General features: G+C 40.9%; 1 protein-coding gene across 3 annotated transcripts in view; it reads left to right on the forward strand.

Annotated features, from left to right (window-relative positions):
- Nucleotides 1-18,888, forward strand: part of EPCIP (exosomal polycystin 1 interacting protein) — a 28,111-nt gene that overhangs the window by 5,677 nt on the left and 3,546 nt on the right. The window contains exon 1 of one of the 3 annotated variants that reach the window (XM_082395116.1): nucleotides 14,195-18,753. The exons of 1 other annotated variant lie outside the window; for it this stretch is intronic. The gene's annotated coding sequence lies outside the window, so the exon portion shown is untranslated. Of the gene's footprint in view, nucleotides 1-14,194; nucleotides 18,754-18,888 lie in introns of those variants that run through there. One more of the 3 variants, XM_082395117.1, reaches the window with a different exon arrangement.

Raw genomic sequence — 18,888 nt, forward strand, 5'->3', positions numbered from 1 at the left:
TTTTTAATAGCTTCACAATTTCTGCTGCATGGCAGGAAAGTTCTGTGATGGTTTGAAGAAACACCATCGGCGCCACCTTCTTCTTGTCGTGTTTGCATTTCCTGAATATAACGCATACTTATAAGTCACTTTCACCGTGAAACACTCCTTGAAGCTTCCAGGCGTATGAATTGCTCTTTACTGAGATTCTGCCTTTAAAAGGAAATGTTTTCAGTACATTAAGCAAAGAATGAAATGGTCTTCTCAGTCCCTAAATAGATAAACTCACTTAGGTTAATATTATATAACAAATATCGCCGTGGAATCTGAGCTTCCTGTTTCTATTTTTAAATCTGGCTAAAATAAAATAAAAAAAAGAAAAACAAAAGAATCCGGCTATATTTTCCTGTTGGTCTTTAATGCTAAATAACAATTAAATGAAAGAGATTTGTGTCATATCTCTTTTCCTTACCGTGATCACCAGTAAAACTAGGAACTCTCAAAACATTGGCTTTTATTGTTTCTTCTCTCTGATTTTATCTAATGGTATTATATTTACTGTTTCTTTACACACTAGTCATTAGAAAACATAGGAAGACAAGAAGAAACCAAATTTAGATGAGCATCAACATTTGGATTGGTTAACTTTTTAAAAAACTGGTTCTTGTTTTCAAAAGTGAAACAAACACGATAAATACTGTAGTAAAACAGTAATGGGGATGTTTTAATCAAAACCAGTAATCCTTACACAGTTCTGCATATATTCATTGTTTAATAAATATGTTTTGGGGCAGTTTTTTAGCAATAACTGTGTTGGTGTATATTGAGGAAAGGAAATGTTTCAAAAGAATTGTGCATAATATTTATAAAAACCTGTCCTTAAAAACTACCAAAAATATCAGACCTCGCTTGCTTGAAATGTTTTTTAATGAAAAGGGTGATATTTCGCAAGTTTTTTACTTTTATTTTTATACCAAACAATTCAATGTAATGCATTATTTAAAAATAATGTTTGAAAGGAAAAAAGGATTTCTCATCATGTTTTTGAGAGAAATTGGGCATTTTCTGAAAATAACAGATTCAATACAGTGTCTATGGAAATGAATACTTTTCAACAGTTGACATAGCACTCCCAATTTTCTTTTTCGCATCCATATTTTTATCACTTGAACCTAGTATATGATCCACTTTTAAAATTCAGGGTCTATGGAATTCCCAGGCAGTCCAGTGGTTAGGACTTGGCACGCTCACTGCCAGGGGCCCGGGTTCGATCCCTGGTCAGGGAACTAAGATCCCATAAGCCGTGCAACGCAGCCAAAAAAAAAGAAAAAAAAAAAATTCAGGGTCCAGTGGCTCGTGTCTCTGTGTCAATGGAGAGAAGAGACAAACCACACAGTTCCATGGGTGTGTGATTAAGGGGGCCAGACCTGCCGAGATGGGGGTTGGAGCACCAATGATCTAATTAGCTAAACGTATAGCAAGCCATTCACAGGAAATGCTTGAAGGGTTTGCAACCATTGGTTAATAAACTCTCACAAGAACCTGTGTTGAGTAGAAAGGTGCAGTAGTTACATATTTTAGTTAAGACTTCCCACTGGCTTGCTCTCTGAGAGTCTTTGTCCCACATTCCATGACTATGTTAACAGCAGCAGCATTCAACCAATGTTGTCCTTATTTTAAAATCTAATTTATAAGCCATTTCTTTTTTTAAAAAAAAAAAAGTGTTCTGATGCTTGTGCATAATAGAACTCACTTCGTTCCTTTTGTTTCCTGTTCATCTAGCGTGAGGTTTCTATACACACTTGAGGTTAGAGGCCACGGAGTCTAGTAATAGAATCCGAGGCATGGAACGTCATGTGAGTAGGAACTTGACCCTGGGGTGGGAAATGAAACAGTAATTTCCACCATGACTCCTTAGAGTATGTTTGGCTGTCTGGGTTCAAGTCTCAGTTGTTTCCTTCTGGCTCTGTGACTTTGACCAAGCTATTTAACCTCTCTGTGTCTTCATTTTCTGATAAGAAAATGGGGCCATAATATCTACCTTTACGATTATTGTAAGGATTAAATGAAATAAAACACGTAAAATACTTCAAACAGTACCTGGTACAAAAGAAGCACTTATTAAATATTATTAATCATTGAAAAATATGTGTAGTTCCTAATTTCAGTCATTTTTCAACACACATGGAACTCCCACATTTCTTATTTGAAAGTACATTGCCTCTTATCGATGACCGTTTTCTATAGTTAGCTAGTTTAGCCCTGGGAACACAGGGCTGAGGGGCAATAAAGGTGTGTGTAGTAAAATGTGAATACAATAACATCTGTTCTCTATCTAGTAGTCTGAACTCTCTTGGGAGTCAAGAGTTGTATATTTGACAAGTTAAGTCTGAGGTGTCTGTTAGCTATTCAGGTAGAGCTATTCAAGTGAGATGCTGGATACACGAGCATGAAGCTCAGGGAAGGGTTTGGAAGCTGGTTAGTCATCAGCATATAGATAATACTGAAATCCAGGGGTCAGCATGCAATCGCCAAGGGAGTGGACATACAGAGAGAAGAGAGCCAGGCGCCAAGCCAGGGGCATGCAGCACTCAGGGAAGACGAGAAGATGTCAGCCAGATACTAAGAATGAGTCGGCGTTGAGGTAGCAAGAAAAACAGGAGCATGTGGTGTCAAGGAAGAACAGAAAGGTCTTTGCTCAGGAAGGAGGGAGCTGGCAACCATGCTGAATGCTGGTGAGAAGTCAAGCAAAATGAGATGAGACATTAACCATTGATTTTGGCGCATTTTGGGGGGTGGGAGTCACTGGGAATCTGATAACAATCATTCCAGTGGAATGACCCTAAGAACAGCCGGTTTAGAGGGGCTTGAAAAATCTAACATAAAACAGGCACTGGGCTCTCTGTATACTTATAGATTTGCTTGCAAAAGCTTGGTTTTTAATTTCTTTTATGGTTAACTGATGTGGACCTATAAGAGGTCTGAGGTAGGCAAGAACTGTCATCCATGAATCTAGCCTACTAAAGATTCGTGAAAGATGTGAAGACAGTTTAAGAGATGAGGGTGGTTTCTTAGCAGATGAGAAATAGAAAACACTCCTGACACAGGGGGCAACATAAGCAGCATGAAGGAGGCATCACACACACACACACACACACACACACACACACACACACACACACACACATACATACAAGAAGACAATACACAGACACACACACACACACACACATCCATCAGGACTTGTTCTAACAATATTCCCTGATGCCTTTCCATTCCAGTTTTGATCCATTTCCCATAGAATGATCACTTCTCATTTGCATTTCTGAACTGCCTGGGCTCCAAGGTCATTAGGAAGCCAGGATCTTCTCTGTGTCCAGGAGCTTTACAGGATTCCTTTGGAGTCATGCCTAGTCACCATTTCATGGGTATTCAGTTTAGCCCAAATTGTGTTGCCCATATTATCCACTAGAGTTCTGCTCTTGTCACAAAAATAACCTTCAATGAGTCATCGATGAGGTCAGGAGGGCTTCTTTTCAAATAAAATTCTTATGTTAGAATAGTTAGAGACTTACAGAAAAATTGTGAAGATAGCACAGAGAGTTCCTATATACCCTGCACCCAGTGTCCCCTATTATTAACATCTTACATTACTGAATTATACATGTGTCACAATTAATGAACCAATATTGATACATTATTATTATTTTAACTGATATCTCTATTTTATTCAGATTTTCTTAGATACCTAATGTCCTTTTTCTGTTCCAGGATCCCATATTACCTTTAGTGGTAGGCACGTAAAACCCTAAAAAATCTTCCAAGAAAGCAACAAGGTTCAAATTACCTTTGGTTCCAATATTTGTAACTAAAACCACTAAAGGAAAAATTTAACTCTTACTTGTCTAAAATCTAATGGTTGAATACAGATGAAAGGAAAAAGCTTAAGGCTTACATCTTAAGGAAATAGTTTAAGGTATTTTATGGGCTGTAATAATGTACAACTGTAAGTGGAGGACCTAATTCCCTTTTTATTGCCCTGGAAGCAGGTTATTAAAATATTAAAGGTCTGCCAGCATTTTTTTGTTTCTCATCTCCTGGCAAAGGGATTACTCTGACTTATTTTCCTTGGCAACCTCACACTCATATAATACAGGCCCAGTAATTTGAGCAAAGCTCTCCCTGAATTAGTTCCACAAGACTGGATGCTTAAATGTTAGATTGTGGGGAAGTTTGCAGCACGGGTTATTATAATCCCTCAACGGAGAGCAATTAAGGCATTGGCTTCTGATGCCCACAAATATCTGTGAGATCAATATATACTAACTCAGCTCATGCTTCCCTTAAGCCTGGGGAAGCCATGTGGAGTGAGGTAGAAGGACGGTGATCTGGGGTCCTGACTCGGGGCTCATGGTCCCTATCCTAGGTGAGTGTGTTTCACCCTTTGTTCCCATCAGTTTCACAGAAAAGCTCCAAGGCAACTGCAAACTTAGACGATGCTCACTGGTAAAGTCACAAGAGGTTGGGGATGCCTCATGGGTCTTTTGCCAGATGTCATTCGATGACCTTCAAGGAGATTCACAGGCAAGGCATAAGATATTGAGCTTAAATTGCCACCCTCTCACCAGTACACAAAATCTCCTTATACTTCCTCTGTCATGGCTGAGCCACATGCTGAAATTCCTGCTAAAGAAGATGGATTTTGCTTGCTAATTTGATATGATACACTCCACAATTCCAGGAGGTAAAAGGTAAAAGAGGGGGCTTCCCTGGTGGCGCAGTGGTTGAGAGTCTGCCTGCCAATGCAGTGGACACGGGTTCGAGCCCTGGTCCGGGAGGATCCCACATGCCGCGGAGCAACTAAGCCCGTGAGCCGCAGTTACTGAGCCTGCGCGTCTGGAGCCTGTGGTCCGCAACGAGAGAGGCCACGATAGTGAGAGGCCCGCGCACCGCGATGAAGAGTGGCCCCCACTTGCCGCAACTGGAGAAAGCCCTCGCACAGAAACGAAGACCCAACACAGCCATAAATAATAAATAAACTTAAAAAAAAACAAAAAGTATAAGTATAAAAGGTAAAAGAGGAAGTAAAGGATCAATAACATGCCTCTCTGACTTAGCTAATATAGGGATTTATTTGGATAATATAAATATTTACGGAGTGCCTCTATGAGTCAGGCGCTAAGGACTGGGGAAACCATGGTCAACGTGAAGACCAGGGCTGTGTCACATCAGAAATCTGACTGACACAACATACCAGCAGCAATTGTTCCAGCATCCAATAGACAAACTAGTGGGGGAAATCAACATTCAATTAAGCTGAATGCTTTCAAAACATAAAACGTCTGCTTTTCAGTTAGTTCTTTTAAAAAATAGCTTTAGAGATATGGGAACATATGTATATGTATAACTGATTTACTTTGTTATAAAGCAGAAACTAACACACCATTGTAAAGCAATTATACTCCAATAAAGATGTTTTAAAAAGTAGCTTTATATATATATATATATATATATACACACACACACACATATATATAAAAATAAAGCTATTTTTAAAAAATATTTATTTATTTATTTTCTTGGCTGCATCAGGTCTGAGTTGTGGCACGTGGGATCTTTGTTGCGGTGCTCGGGTTTCTCTCTAGTTGTGGCACACGAACTCAGTAGTTGTGGCGCAAGGGCTTAGGTGCCCTGCAGCGTGTGGTATCTTAGTTCCCCGACCAGGGATCGAACCTGCGTCCCCTGAATTGGAAGGCGGATTCTTTACCACTGGACCACCAGGGGAGTCCCCAGTTAGTTCTTCATTATCTTAGTCTAGATGCTTTTGAGCACTTTAGTTCATTTCTATCATTAACTATGTTTAATCTGAAAGCAGTAATCCAATTGATACTTGAAGAGATCCTGGCTTCACCAACCAGTGGGCACAAATAAGGTTTAATTAACACCAATCGCTTGTATCTGGTTGGTTTGTGCTCCCATCTACCTGATACAGGTCCTTGCTTCCTTCCCACCCCCGTGTCTACACAATAGAGTCTCCTCTAATTATTTCTTGGGGTCCCCAGGAGTGCCTCACCTGTATTCACAAACAGTCTTCTCATGTGCCTCTGTCCCCAGCCGCCATTGGATGTTGACTGCCCCCCACATGCCGCTGCCATGGGGCTCCTTGTTAACTTGTTGCCTGGAGAGCAGTGTCTGGAGACATCCCAGTCTGTCCTCCAGGAGAGGCCAAATGATGCTATCTGCCCCTCATCCCTCGCTGTGCCAGAGCTGGGCTGCCCTCAGTGCAGAAGTGGGGAGAATGACTCTGTCCCCTGCTCAGTGTCACACTTTCTCACCTGGGCAGGGGCCACTGTGCCCCGCATCTCCAAGTTCTTGAGAGCCGTCCATGCAGTATCTGCCTACAACTCCACTGGACTCAGCCCAAGGCTTTAATTAGTCTGGGTTAAGAAGAGGCAAGTGCTGTCCCGTCCCTCCACTCATTCCTGCCCCAGACCCTCACACATCACCTTTACTCTTCCTTCTTTTTTCTCAACAATTCCACATATGCAAAAAACCACCTGGATACGGTCAGCCCCTGAACTCGTGAGACGTGTCCAGATGCACCTGTTCAGACTGGGCTGGGTCCAATACAGAGTGGCTACTCTATGACAGCTCTGAGCTTGGTACTACAGAAGAATGGAAAGGAGTTTAGGACATTGTTACCCTAAGAGCTTATGATCCAGTCTAGTGAGAGTAATAAGACACGTGACACAACTAGTGAATACTGCAGGGCTGTGAATAAAGACGAGCTAGTGTGTTTGATCCAAAAGTGGTTTGATTGGGTGGTTTTGTTTCCCCATAATTTCTGTATTCCTTTCCTATCACCATTCTAACAAATTCCCACAAACTTAAAACAACACACATTTATTCTTTCACATTTCTGGAGGGCAGAAGTCCAAAATCAGTCTGACTGGGCTAAATTCAAGGTATTGGCAGGGCTAATCCTTCTGGAGACTCCAAGGGAGAATCGATTTCTTGCCTCTTCCAGCTTCTAGAGGCTGCTGGCATTCCTTGGCTTATGGCCACATCACTCCAATCTCTGCTTCTGTTGTCACTTTTTCTTCTCTCTCTCTTCCTGCATCCCTCTTAGAAGGATCTTCGTGATTACGTTGGGCCTACCCAGATAATCCAGGATAATTTCCCCATCTCAAGATCTTTAACCTAATCACGTATGTAAAATCCTCCTTGCTTTGTAAGGTAATATTCATATTACCTTATCCTAAGGATAAGGATATGGATATCTTTAGGGGCCGTTATTCAGCCCACCACAATATCCAGCAAGCACAGGAGAAGATCAGAAAGAAAGTGTTTTGATCATATCCCATACTCTTGCTGTCTCTGTAAACATTTTACACACATTTAAATTAGTAGAAATGGGAATTGGACAGTTATTTCCATTTACCAGACTTGCTCACTCATAATTTCAAGGCCTCGCATTCCCCAGAATTTACAGGAGGACATTTGTAAATTAGGTTCAAGAAAAAATGATACAGAAAGATCTTTTTGTTTTATGCTGAGCTTGTTCTCTGTTCCAATTTTCAATGCAAGCAGTGCATTCAATTAACCAGTACTAGGGCTTCCCTGGTGGCGCAGTGGTTGAGAATCTGCCTGCCAATGCAGGGGACACGGGTTCGAGCCCTGGTGTGGGAAAATCCCACATGCCGCAGAGCAACTAAGCCCGTGAGCCACAACTACTGAGCCTGTGCGTCTGGAGCCTGTGCTCCGCAACAAGAGAGGCCGCGATAGTGAGAGGCCCGTGCACCGCGATGAAGAGTGGCCCCCACTTGCCGCAACTAGAGAAAGCCCTCGCACAGAAACGAAGACCCAACACAGCCAAAAATAAATATAAAAATAAATTAAAAAAAAAAAAAGACCTAAAGAAGAAATACATGGTGAATATCTTTAAAAAAAAAAAATTAACCATTACTTTAGATTTTGGGGAAGGTGGCTTTTGGGATGTCCTAATATCCCCAATATATATATATTCCTATTATCACTATAATTCTGACATTACAAAATACCATAGTTTATGAATAGTACTATAGTACTCTGTGTATTATAGTTGCTTATGAGTAGTAGTAATAGTACTTATGAACAGCACTAATAGACTATATATTATGACATGCACCTTGCTTTACTCGTATTATAGCCTTGGGTGGTAGGTATTATCATTCCCATGCCATATTGAGAAAAATGACTCAGAAGAGCTCTTTGGCCTAAAAATATTCAGTGAGTTTAACAATCACAAAAATGCTTTAAATTGTGTCCCCTGAAGACCCGAATTGCATGCTTGAAGCTAATTTGGCCTAAATTCCAACTTATGGAGACATGAACTTGTATTTCCTCTTTTTCTAGATGAGGATATCTATCAGATGATAGCAAAGAGTGTAGGTCTTACTGTATAAATCAAATGAGAAATTGACCCCATCAGAATCACAGCGAACCCCGTTTCCTGCCTCTCACGATGAACCATGTGAACTTCGATGAAGGGGAAGTGATTTTCGTCAACAGAGACTTTACAAGGCGGTGACTTCAGAATCACTTGGAAGGGTGTGTGAAAATTCAGTTGCTCGTACCAGGGATGGGAGTCTGCCATTGTGGAATGTGAAGAAGAAAGAAAAGACAACACTTATCCTAGTAAGAAAACATGGAGGAGAAACCCAAATTAGCTTTCAACATTATAAGCTTTGAAATATTAAGCAATAAGAACATTATTCCTGGTTCCAATACCATCTTACGTAGTGCTTCTCTCTAAACTGTCTCCTGCAGTGCACTTGTGGAGCAGAGCCAAGGAAAAGGAAAATGCTAAAAATCTTTTTTTTTTCAAAAAATCATTCTCAAGGTCCTCCACCTAAAGCCTTCATCCAGCATCTGTGCGAGCTTCTCACCCACAGAACACAGAGTAGCCAAAATTTCCTCCCTGGCCTCCATGGGAAGGGTGATTGCACAGCCACAAACGAGTGGGAACTGGGCCTGAGAACAGGTGGCCACACAATTCTGGGTCCTAGAAAGGAGTCTCACCCCACACTTCTCCTGTATTTCTATTTAACCCTCACTATCCCTCTAACAAGGGGCAAGGTAGGGATAAGGCTTAAAGCGCAATCACCTTGGGCAAGAATGTGTTTACTTAAGTCTGTATTAAGGCTTAACCAAGTGATATTAGACCCCTGTATGAGTGGGGTTTCAGCACCAGGCATCTGTAAAGAGTGGATGAGGGGATGACCAAGGAACTAAGAGGAAGGCACAGCAAGGCGACAGCAGGGCAGGAGCCTCGACCTCATTCCCACCTCCTCAATCCCACTCTCTTGTGCCCTCTACCCCCTCAAGGATTCCAGATAGTGAAATTAATTTATCTGGAGAGCCTGGAGTTAGAAGGAGTCAGCAAATGAAGAGAGATAAACCTTCAAAGAAAATACAAAAGAAAAGCGTTTTCTCACTTAGAACTCATTGTTTTCTGGTCTCTGCCCCTCTAATTCAATCTCCACCTGGCACCTCCATGAACTTCCTTAAGCACAGATCTACACGGGTCTCCCCTGCTTACAAACCTTCAGCGCCTCACTTTTGACTCTTGCAGGGACCTCCAAAGGGGGTGTGTACATCAAAGGGAGTACACGAGCCAGTGGGGTAGAGCTGACAATACTCAAACTTCCATTTTTTTTTTTTTTAAAACATCTTTATTGAAGTATAATTGCTTCACAATGGTGTGTTAGTTTCTGCTTTATAACAAAGTGAATCAGCTACAGATATACACACGTTCCCATATCTCCTCCCTCCCGCATCTCCCTCCCTCCCACCCTCCCCATCCCACCCCCCCCCCCAGGCGGTCACAAAGCACCGAGCTGATCTCCCTGTGCTATGCGGCTGCCTCCCACTAGCTATCTATTTTACATTTGGTAGTGTATATATGTCCATGACACTCTCTCATCCTGTCACCTCTCACCCCTCCCCCTCCCCATATCCTCAAGTCCATTCTTTAGTAGGGCTGTGTCTTTATTCCCATCTTGCCACTAGGTTCTTCATGACCTTTTTTTTTTTTTTCCTTAGATTCCATATATATGTGTTAGCATACTGTATTTGTTTTTCTCTTTCTGACTTACTTCACTCTGTATTACAGACTCTAACTCCATCCACCTCATTACAAATACCTCCATTTCATTTCTTTTTATGGCTGAGTAATATTCCATTGTATATATGTGCCACATCTTCTTTATCCATTCATCCGATGATGGACACTTAGGTTGCTTCCATGTCCTGGCTATTGTAAATAGAGCTGCAATGAACATTTTGGTACATGACTCTTTTTGAATTATGGTTTTCTCAGGGTATATGCCCAGTAGTGGGATTGCTGGGTCATATGGTAGTTCTAATTTTAGTTTTTTAAGGAACATCCATACTGTTCTCCATAGTGGCTGTATCAATTTACATTCCCACCAACAGTGCAAGAGTGTTCCCTTTTCTCCACACCCTCTCCAGCATTTATTGTTTGTAGATTTTTTGATGATGGCCATTCTGACCGGTGTGAGATGATACCTCATTGTAGTTTTGATTTGCATTTCTCTAATGATTAAGGATGTTGAGCATTCTTTCATGTGTCTGTAGGCCATCTGTATATCTTCTTTGGAGAAATGTCTATTTAGGTCTTCTGCCCATTTTTGGATTGGGTTGTTTGTTTTTTTGTTATTGAGCTGCATGAGCTGCTTGTAAATCTTGGAGATTAATCCTTTGTCAGTTGCTTCACTTGCAAATATTTTCTCCCATTCTGAGGGTTGTCTTTTGGTCTTGTTTATGATTTCCTTTGCTGTGCAAAAGCTTTTAAGTTTCATTAGGTCCCATTTGTTTATTTGTGTTCTTATTTCCATTTCTCTAGGAGCTGGGTCAAAAAGGATCTTGCTGTGATTTATGTCATAGAGTGTTCTGCCTATGTTTTCCTCTAAGAGTTTGATAGTGTCTGGCCTTACACTTAGGTCTTTAATCCATTTTGAGTTTATTTTTGTGTATGGTGTCAGGGAGTGTTCTAATTTCATACTTTTACATGTACCTGTCCAGTTTTCCCAGCACCACTTATTGAAGAGGCTGTTCAAACTTCCATTTTTATTTTTCATCTCAAGTATTTAAAATTCTACTCTTCGTGTATTGTTTACAATGTAGATAGTATAATTATGGTATTTCTAATACCTTTAGAAATTAAAAATTATATCTACTGGGGAGGGGTTATATTGGTGGGGTGAAGATCAGAAGCATTTGGAGATCAAACCCCTTAGCTTGGCTGGCACAGTCCCGGCCTCATGGCCCCAAGACAGGCCAAGTACTCTAGTCTGAGATTTTGCTCAAGCAACTCCTCTATATGCAGCACCTCAGCTTTCCTCACCCCATCCACTCTTTTCTCAGTCCACACAGCACCATCTCTGGGAGTCTTTCCCATTTCCTCCTGCCCAACACTTGGTCTGTGTCTTTAATAAGCACTCACCATGCACATCACCTTATAGTTAGTTGCCCAGTTGTTTGTTCCCAGAGTACATGCGATGTTCCTTGAGCAACCCATTAGACTCCAGCAGTGAGCGAGGCCATCTTAACTGCTGTCCATGTCAGCAGGCAGTGTGCGCCCTTTTTTTTTTTTTTTTTTTATCCTTATAAAAGACTTCTACAGACAAGTTTATTGACCTAGATGGAACATTTTAGAAAAACATTTTCTAAATGTTTACTGTAATGTATATTTAAATTTCCAAATGATAGTTAACCCAGGATTTTACAACCAAGCCTAGAATTTTGTTACCAAATGTAGTAAAAAGCTTTTAAAACCCTTTAACAATCAATGGTATAAGTTTCACGTTCTCCTGAATATATAAATTTGGTATACTTCACTTCTACTGATAACGTTTGCATTGTTTCTAAGAGACCTTAACTTTTAATTTTCTGGAACATGTTATCATTAAGTCACAAATAGTCTTTTTATTTTTTGGTGATAAGAATGAATAGCAGGAGCAGCATTTGTTAAACCAAATCTAATATGAAACTGACTCTTTCTTGTGAGTAAATTTGAATTTTGAAACAGTAAAACAATAAGGTTTAATATAAAGCAAAATAATTTTTTTATGTTTATGATCTGCCAATTTCCCAGAAAAAGTTTTGTGGTGACTTTAGTTATATACCAGATATATTAAAATCACCAATGGACAACACATAGTTTATTCAGGTGCCATCTGAAAGTTTTAAAAATCTGTTGACATAATATCACTGAACTGTCCACTTTAAAATGGTTGAAATGATAAATTTTCTGTTTTGTGTATTTTACCACAATTTTTTGAAAATGTGTTGTTTCAAGATTTTTAGGTTTTATAAAGGTATTGTATTAGCATAACAATGAAAAATTTAAAAGACCATCTCTAATCTCATTATCCTATCAAGCATTGTTTACATTTTTTTTTTCAGACACACACACTGTATTTTATTTTTACAGGAGATAAATAGACTGACACCAAGCATTGTAAATGGATGACCACAACAAAAGCAACAATGATTTCAATTACCAAACACGAAACACACTCATACTATGTCATAATATTGACATTCAGTCCAGTAATCCTCCAGTGTGCGCCCTTTTGATAAAATACACTCCAAGAGTATGCATACACGTCTCACTTTGTGGGATACACCTAAGATTCCAAATTGTCTCCTTTTCAGGAATTCCTCTCATTTTCACCACCTCCAAATCTTCAAGGATTTTTGCAGGGACACACTCTGGGGATTACATTTGGGAGAGACATCCTCACTTAGCTCCGCAAGTCCTGCTTCAAAGTGGGTTTCTTGGGATGCCCAGATGCTGGATTTCTTCTCCCTTTCTTCCCCGTGCTGCGTTCAGATTTATATTTCAGGCTGTCTGCTTCTTGCTGGAGCATCTCATCAGTGTCTGCTTCTCTTACTTCTCCAGTTTCTTCAATTGAGTCTTTCCCTTAATTGTCTTTGCACTTTAAAAAAATCACTTCTAATTTCAAATTAAACTTACATCTGAATTAAAATTTGAAATCACTTGAGCTTTGATTGCTGTAAGGATTTGGAGAGTGTCACTCTATTTTCCCACAATCGTATGTCTTGTCTTTTGTGTTAAGACTATAGAATTCAAAGCATCATTCTTCATGACATTTCAAATCTGTTTCAGGCAAATGGTCCAAAGGCTATCCTCCTGCTGACACAATATCTCCTTACTAGTAATACCTTCTTATGAACAAAACTAGTCCAGTTTGAAACATTCCTTTTGGAGCCAAGTATAAACATTATCTACATTTTGGGTGTAATCCTAGATTGAGAAGGAATCTGTGTGGAATTTGTTTTGAAGTAACTGATGTCTGTATCTGCTCAATTCAGGAGTCTTTGCTTTCATGCAGCTAGCTGCTACTATTAATTCCTCTCAGGATTTCTCCAACTGAGATATAAAAATAATATTTCAAATGAGTCTGAATAGGAGCTCCGGTTTCTAAACATGTTCAGTGATTCAATGATCAAAGATTTAGCGGCCATACATTGTTTTCAGCATCTTGCCTGAAAAGTTTAGGTGGACTGATACCACCTGAGCTTCTTTTGTCATGGTTGCATAAAGCTGTTCATTGTATCTCACAACCTAGGTATGTCAGAAACTTCTAGTGCCCACCAGTACCCACATTCTCCTCTCCTCTCCTGGCAAAGTGCTGGGCTTCATTTCCACACTGCTTGCAGTCACGTGGCTCCATGTGGCTGAGCTCTGGCCCATGAAACGTGGGCAGAAAATACTGTGGAGGGGACTCCCCTGCCGGTCCAGTGGTTAAGACTCCCCGCTTCCCCTGCAGGGTGCGCGGGTTCGATCCCTGGTCAGGAAACTAAGATCCCGCCTGCCGCGCAGTGCGGCCAAAAGAAAAAAGAAAAAAAAGTACTGTGGAGGACCTGAGGGCCCTAGAAGCTGGCCTAAATAAATAAATAAATAAATAAAGCCTGGGTCGCTGAATGACTGTGTGGAGCGGAGCACACACTCCCTACCTCCATCCCCCCCCCCCCCTTTAATGGCATTAGACTGCATGTAAGGGAGGAATGAACCTTTACCCTAGTTTCACTGTGCATTTGTCCATTAGCGGGCAGACTGCAGCATGGCATAAGCAGAATGGCCACAGATAAAACCCACGCCCCTCTGCCCCTCCCTATGCCTCTGGCCCTCCCTATGCCCCAACCCTAGGGGTGTGGAGCGGGCTTATATTAGGACACAGTCTGCAAATCTCAATGATGGAGCCCACAAAAAGCTGGGATGCTGAGAAAATGATCTGTCAGACGAAGTCAGAGGATTCCAGCCCCACAGGACCCCTCGACTGCCCCTTCCCACTGCCACCCCTGCCAACCTCCTATCCTGTCAATCTCTCTATCTTACTTTTGATTTAAAAAATTCTGGTTACTCTATGCTAATTACATAGGTAATTTTACTTTTAGGTTTCCCACTCAAGAAATATTTCTCTAATCAGATATTATGAACTTAGCCACTCCCAGGCAGTCCTAGGTGCAGACTTAATATCCCATACAAATTGTTATTATAATTATTATCACATTATTCTGTGATCATTGGTTCCAGTGTGTCTTTGACTGGGGTATAACCCCTTGACGAAGCTCCTACTAGCTTTATTTTCTAGCACAGTGCCTAGCACAAAGCAAGCGCTCAACAAATGTTTACCGAGTGACTGAAAAAAGCATAGTTTACCAAATGTCAGTGTACCAAGACACTTTTAATTGCTTCTTATAGATATCCCAGTTCAGATTGGCTTGAGTAGGGAAAAAAACTTGGCTCATATATTTTTAAAAAATCAAGGAAGAATGTCAGGTGTGGCTTGATCTGGGTGCTGAAAAAAAGATTGTTAAGAATGTCTCTCTACTTCTTGTCTCTGTTTTCCTCTGTGTTGGCTTCATTCTCAAGCTTACCCATTCTAGACACAAGGCAGTTACCAATAGATTTGTATTTCCCATCTACAAGCTGAGCAACCCCCAGAGAAAAAAGTGTCTTTCCCAACAGTGCCCCTCCTACTGTGGGCAGAAGCAGGTCAAGGGGCAGGGGCAATGTGATGTATCTGTGCCCATTCTGCTTATGCCAGGCTGGAATTTGCCCACAGATGAATAGATACATAGTGAAAGTAGGGTGTTCATAATCCACATTCAACAAACCTAAAGAAAGAAATCCATGGTAAAGCTGAAGGAGATCCTTAAAAACTAAAAATAGAGCTACTGTATGATCCAGCAATCCCACTCCTAGGCATATATCTGGAGAAAACCATAATTCAAAAAGATACATGCACCCCAGTGTTCATTGCAGCACTACTCTCAATAGCCAAGACATGAGAGCAACCTAAATGTCCATCAACAGAGAAATGGATAAAGAAGATGTGGTACATATATACAATGGAATATTACTCAGCCATAAAAAAAGAACAAAATAATGCCATTTGCAGGAACATGGATGGACCTAGAGATTGTCATATTGAGTGAAGTAAGTCAGACAAAGACAAATATCATATGATATCGTTTATATGTGGAATCTAAAAAAAAGGGTACAAATGAACTTATTTACAAAACAGAAGTAGAGTCACAGATATAGAAAACAAACTTACGGTTACCAGGGGATAAGGGGGGGGGGGAATAAATTGGGAGTTTGGGATTGACATATACACACTACTATATATAAAATAGATAACTAATAAGAACCTACTGTATAGCACAGGGAACTCTACTCAATACTCTGTAATGGTCTATATGGGAAAAGAATCTGAAAAAAGAGTGGATAGATGTATATCTATAGCTGATTCAGTTTGCTGTATACCTAAAACTAACACGACATTGTAAATCAACTATACTCCAATAAAAATTTAAAAAAAAAACTGAAGGAGAAAAATGTCCAACTAGCATCTCTGTGGAAACCCCATCAGTTGGTTACCAGGGATACTTGTCCCCTTCTGTAACCCTTCATGAGGCTTCAGGCGTCTGACCTCCTTGTTCTGGCCTTCAAGTTCCCTGATGTCCAGAAGGCAGCGCCCCCGCTGCTGAGGCCCAGCCAGGACCTTGACTGCTAGGAAGTTGCTCACAAATCCCTTTGGGGATCTCCAGCTCCACTGGAGAGCTCCAGGAAATCCATATCTTTTTCCCTTCTTACCCCTTGTCTTCTTCCATGCACGCCTCTGAATGGTAACAGCACCTAAAAGAATGAGGTAGACACTTTTGTCACCAGGTTCCAGCTGATGTATAGGTGCCCATCCCTCTCTTTCCCTCTAAGGCTGGGGTCAGAGCAGGCCATTGATACTGATGACAGCATTCCTAGTTCTGGGATGATGGGGTTACTGGGACATGAAGTCCTAGAAACCTCCTGTGGAATCTGGGACAGGTGATCATCTAAAATTATCTGTATTTAATAAATTATGCACTGTTCCTTACTAAGTGGGGTACTTGCCACCACATTCTAACACAATTTAAAACTCTTAAGCCTCTCATTCAGGGAGAATTCTGGATCTACATGTTTCTCAAAGCCCTTTCTTCTACTACAAAATGAACTAATGAATAAATCCTTTAAGAAAACCCTGTGCCATGGACCTAGAGATTGTCATACTGAGTGAAGTAAGTCAGACACAGAAAGACAAATATCATATGATATCGTTTATATGTGGAATCTAAAAAAATGGTACAAATGAACCTATTTACAAAACAGAAATAGAGTTACAGATGTAGAAAACAAACTTACAGTTACCAAGGGGAAAGGTGGGGGAGGGATAAATTGGGAGATTGGGATTGACAGATACACACTACTATATGTAAAATAGATAACTAATAAGAACCTACTGTATAGCACAGGGAACTCTACTCAGTACTCTGTAATGACCTATATGGGAATAGAATCTAAAAAAGAGTGGATATATGTATATGTATAACTGATTCACTTTGCTGTACACCTGAAACTAACACAACATTGTAAATCAACTATACTCCAATAAAAATTAATTTAAAAAACCATTTGAAAAATCCATTTTTAGAAAGAATAAAAACACTACTTATACTTAAAAAAAAAAAAAAGAAGAAGAAAGCGCTGTGCCAACTTCAAAATAAACACAAACACTATCAAACGCCTTATCCAGTCTCCTGAATGGATTTTAGCCTACCTCTCTCCTATGATCCTATATTTGTGTGTACATTCAGGAGAGCTTTCTCAGTTCAGCCTTCCTTGTCTTCCTCTTTTGCACATGAGCCCTTGGGCCAAGGTCCAGGGCTTGTTCATTTTTGTTTCTTCTGCTTGGCCTTACCTGACTCCTGCCTTTGCCTCCTTCCCGTTCCCTACTTCCATAGCCTCTGGTCCTCACACACAGGCCTGATCCACCTTGGGCTCTGGAAGCAGAATCAAGTCCCTTAGAACATAAGCTCGTTGTCTTATTCTGGGCTGTATCCCCTGGGCTAGCAAAGTGCTTGCCACCTAGTAAACTCCCAATGGGCATTTGTTGAATGAATGAATGTATTATGATTGCTGTGAACCAATGTCTTACCTTCCATTCAAGTTTACTTGGCTGAACTGATTTTTAATCTCCCAGCACTCACTCCACCAACCTGACGATGGACTTACTTGTGCTGCCTGCCTGTGTACCTGACCCCAGCGTTTTTAGCTCTGCCCCCCACCGTAGATTTCACATTGACTTACTCTGCCATCCTGTAGCCTCATCTTGCTCCCTGAGGGGTGCAGGTCTGCCTAGCTTCTTTCCTGCTGTCACCATCCTCTTTGGACACATGTTTAACTCCCTGGAGTGACCTTCCATCAATCCTTTCTTACCATACTTCCTGCAGGGGGCCATCACTAGCTCTGGACTCTCCTATTCAGAGGTCTTACCCCCAGTATCCTGCCATACCTACCACCATATGTACAGATGCACTGAACTGTATTGTTTGGTCTGTCTGTTCAGTCATCAGCTAACTCAGGAGAAATGTCCTTAGTTTTGCAAAACTGAAACCTGGTGCCCTATTTCATAATGTGAGTCTTATTCCAATCACACCATAAAAGAAGACCACACGTCTATTACGTGCCAGGCACTGTAGGGCCTTTTCCCCCAAATTGGACATCAGGGTTGCTCTTTAAATTAAACATCCATTCCTACCTTATTAAGGTCATTTAACCGTGCTTATATATTGCTTCCTTTTGGAGCCCTATAGTAAGTTATTTAATAAAGTCAATTTATAATATTTGTTCTGGGAAAGGAGTAGGTAAATCAGGGTCATTGTGATTAACTGGTGTGTGATTAATCTTTTCACTGTCGAGTAACACAGTTAAAGTGGATTCTAATACTGGACTAGGAGACCAGGAGAAGTATGAATGGTCCTACAAACAGATTAATACGATTGAGGGGAGCATGTTTGTCTAGTTAGAAATTGAAGTTTACCATTAACTAAGTGTTTCACCGGTATTCATGCTGTGTTAACAGGTAGCACGTGGGTAGCTGATTCCGACAAGGAACTGTTTGTCTCCTGAATTCCAGGAAGTCAGATACTGGGGGCGGGGGGACTGATATGTGCCTGTTTAGAGAGTAGACAGGCATTCAGTACTGGCAACGGGAAGTTTGGAGGATGTGTGCACTCAGATCACTCCAAATCCCTGCCTGCAGAGAGGCTGCGGTAGGTCTCCTGTCCGGCATCTGCTCTTGCTTACTTGTTGGCATGTTAGTCTCACTACCAACAGACATCACGGGGAGTTTTACAGCTCAGGTGAGCAGAGTTCATGGGATTGGCTGAGGCCTCCCAGGAGGTTCTGAGAAAAGAGCATGGCCTGCACTTGGGCTCCTAGCATTGCCTGCCTTTGCTAGAACTGCAAGAGAGAAAGTTTAAGACGGGTTATTTAGG

Source organism: Balaenoptera borealis (assembly GCF_965194805.1).
Source record: "Balaenoptera borealis genome assembly, chromosome: 5".
Taxonomy (NCBI): domain Eukaryota; kingdom Metazoa; phylum Chordata; class Mammalia; order Artiodactyla; family Balaenopteridae; genus Balaenoptera; species Balaenoptera borealis.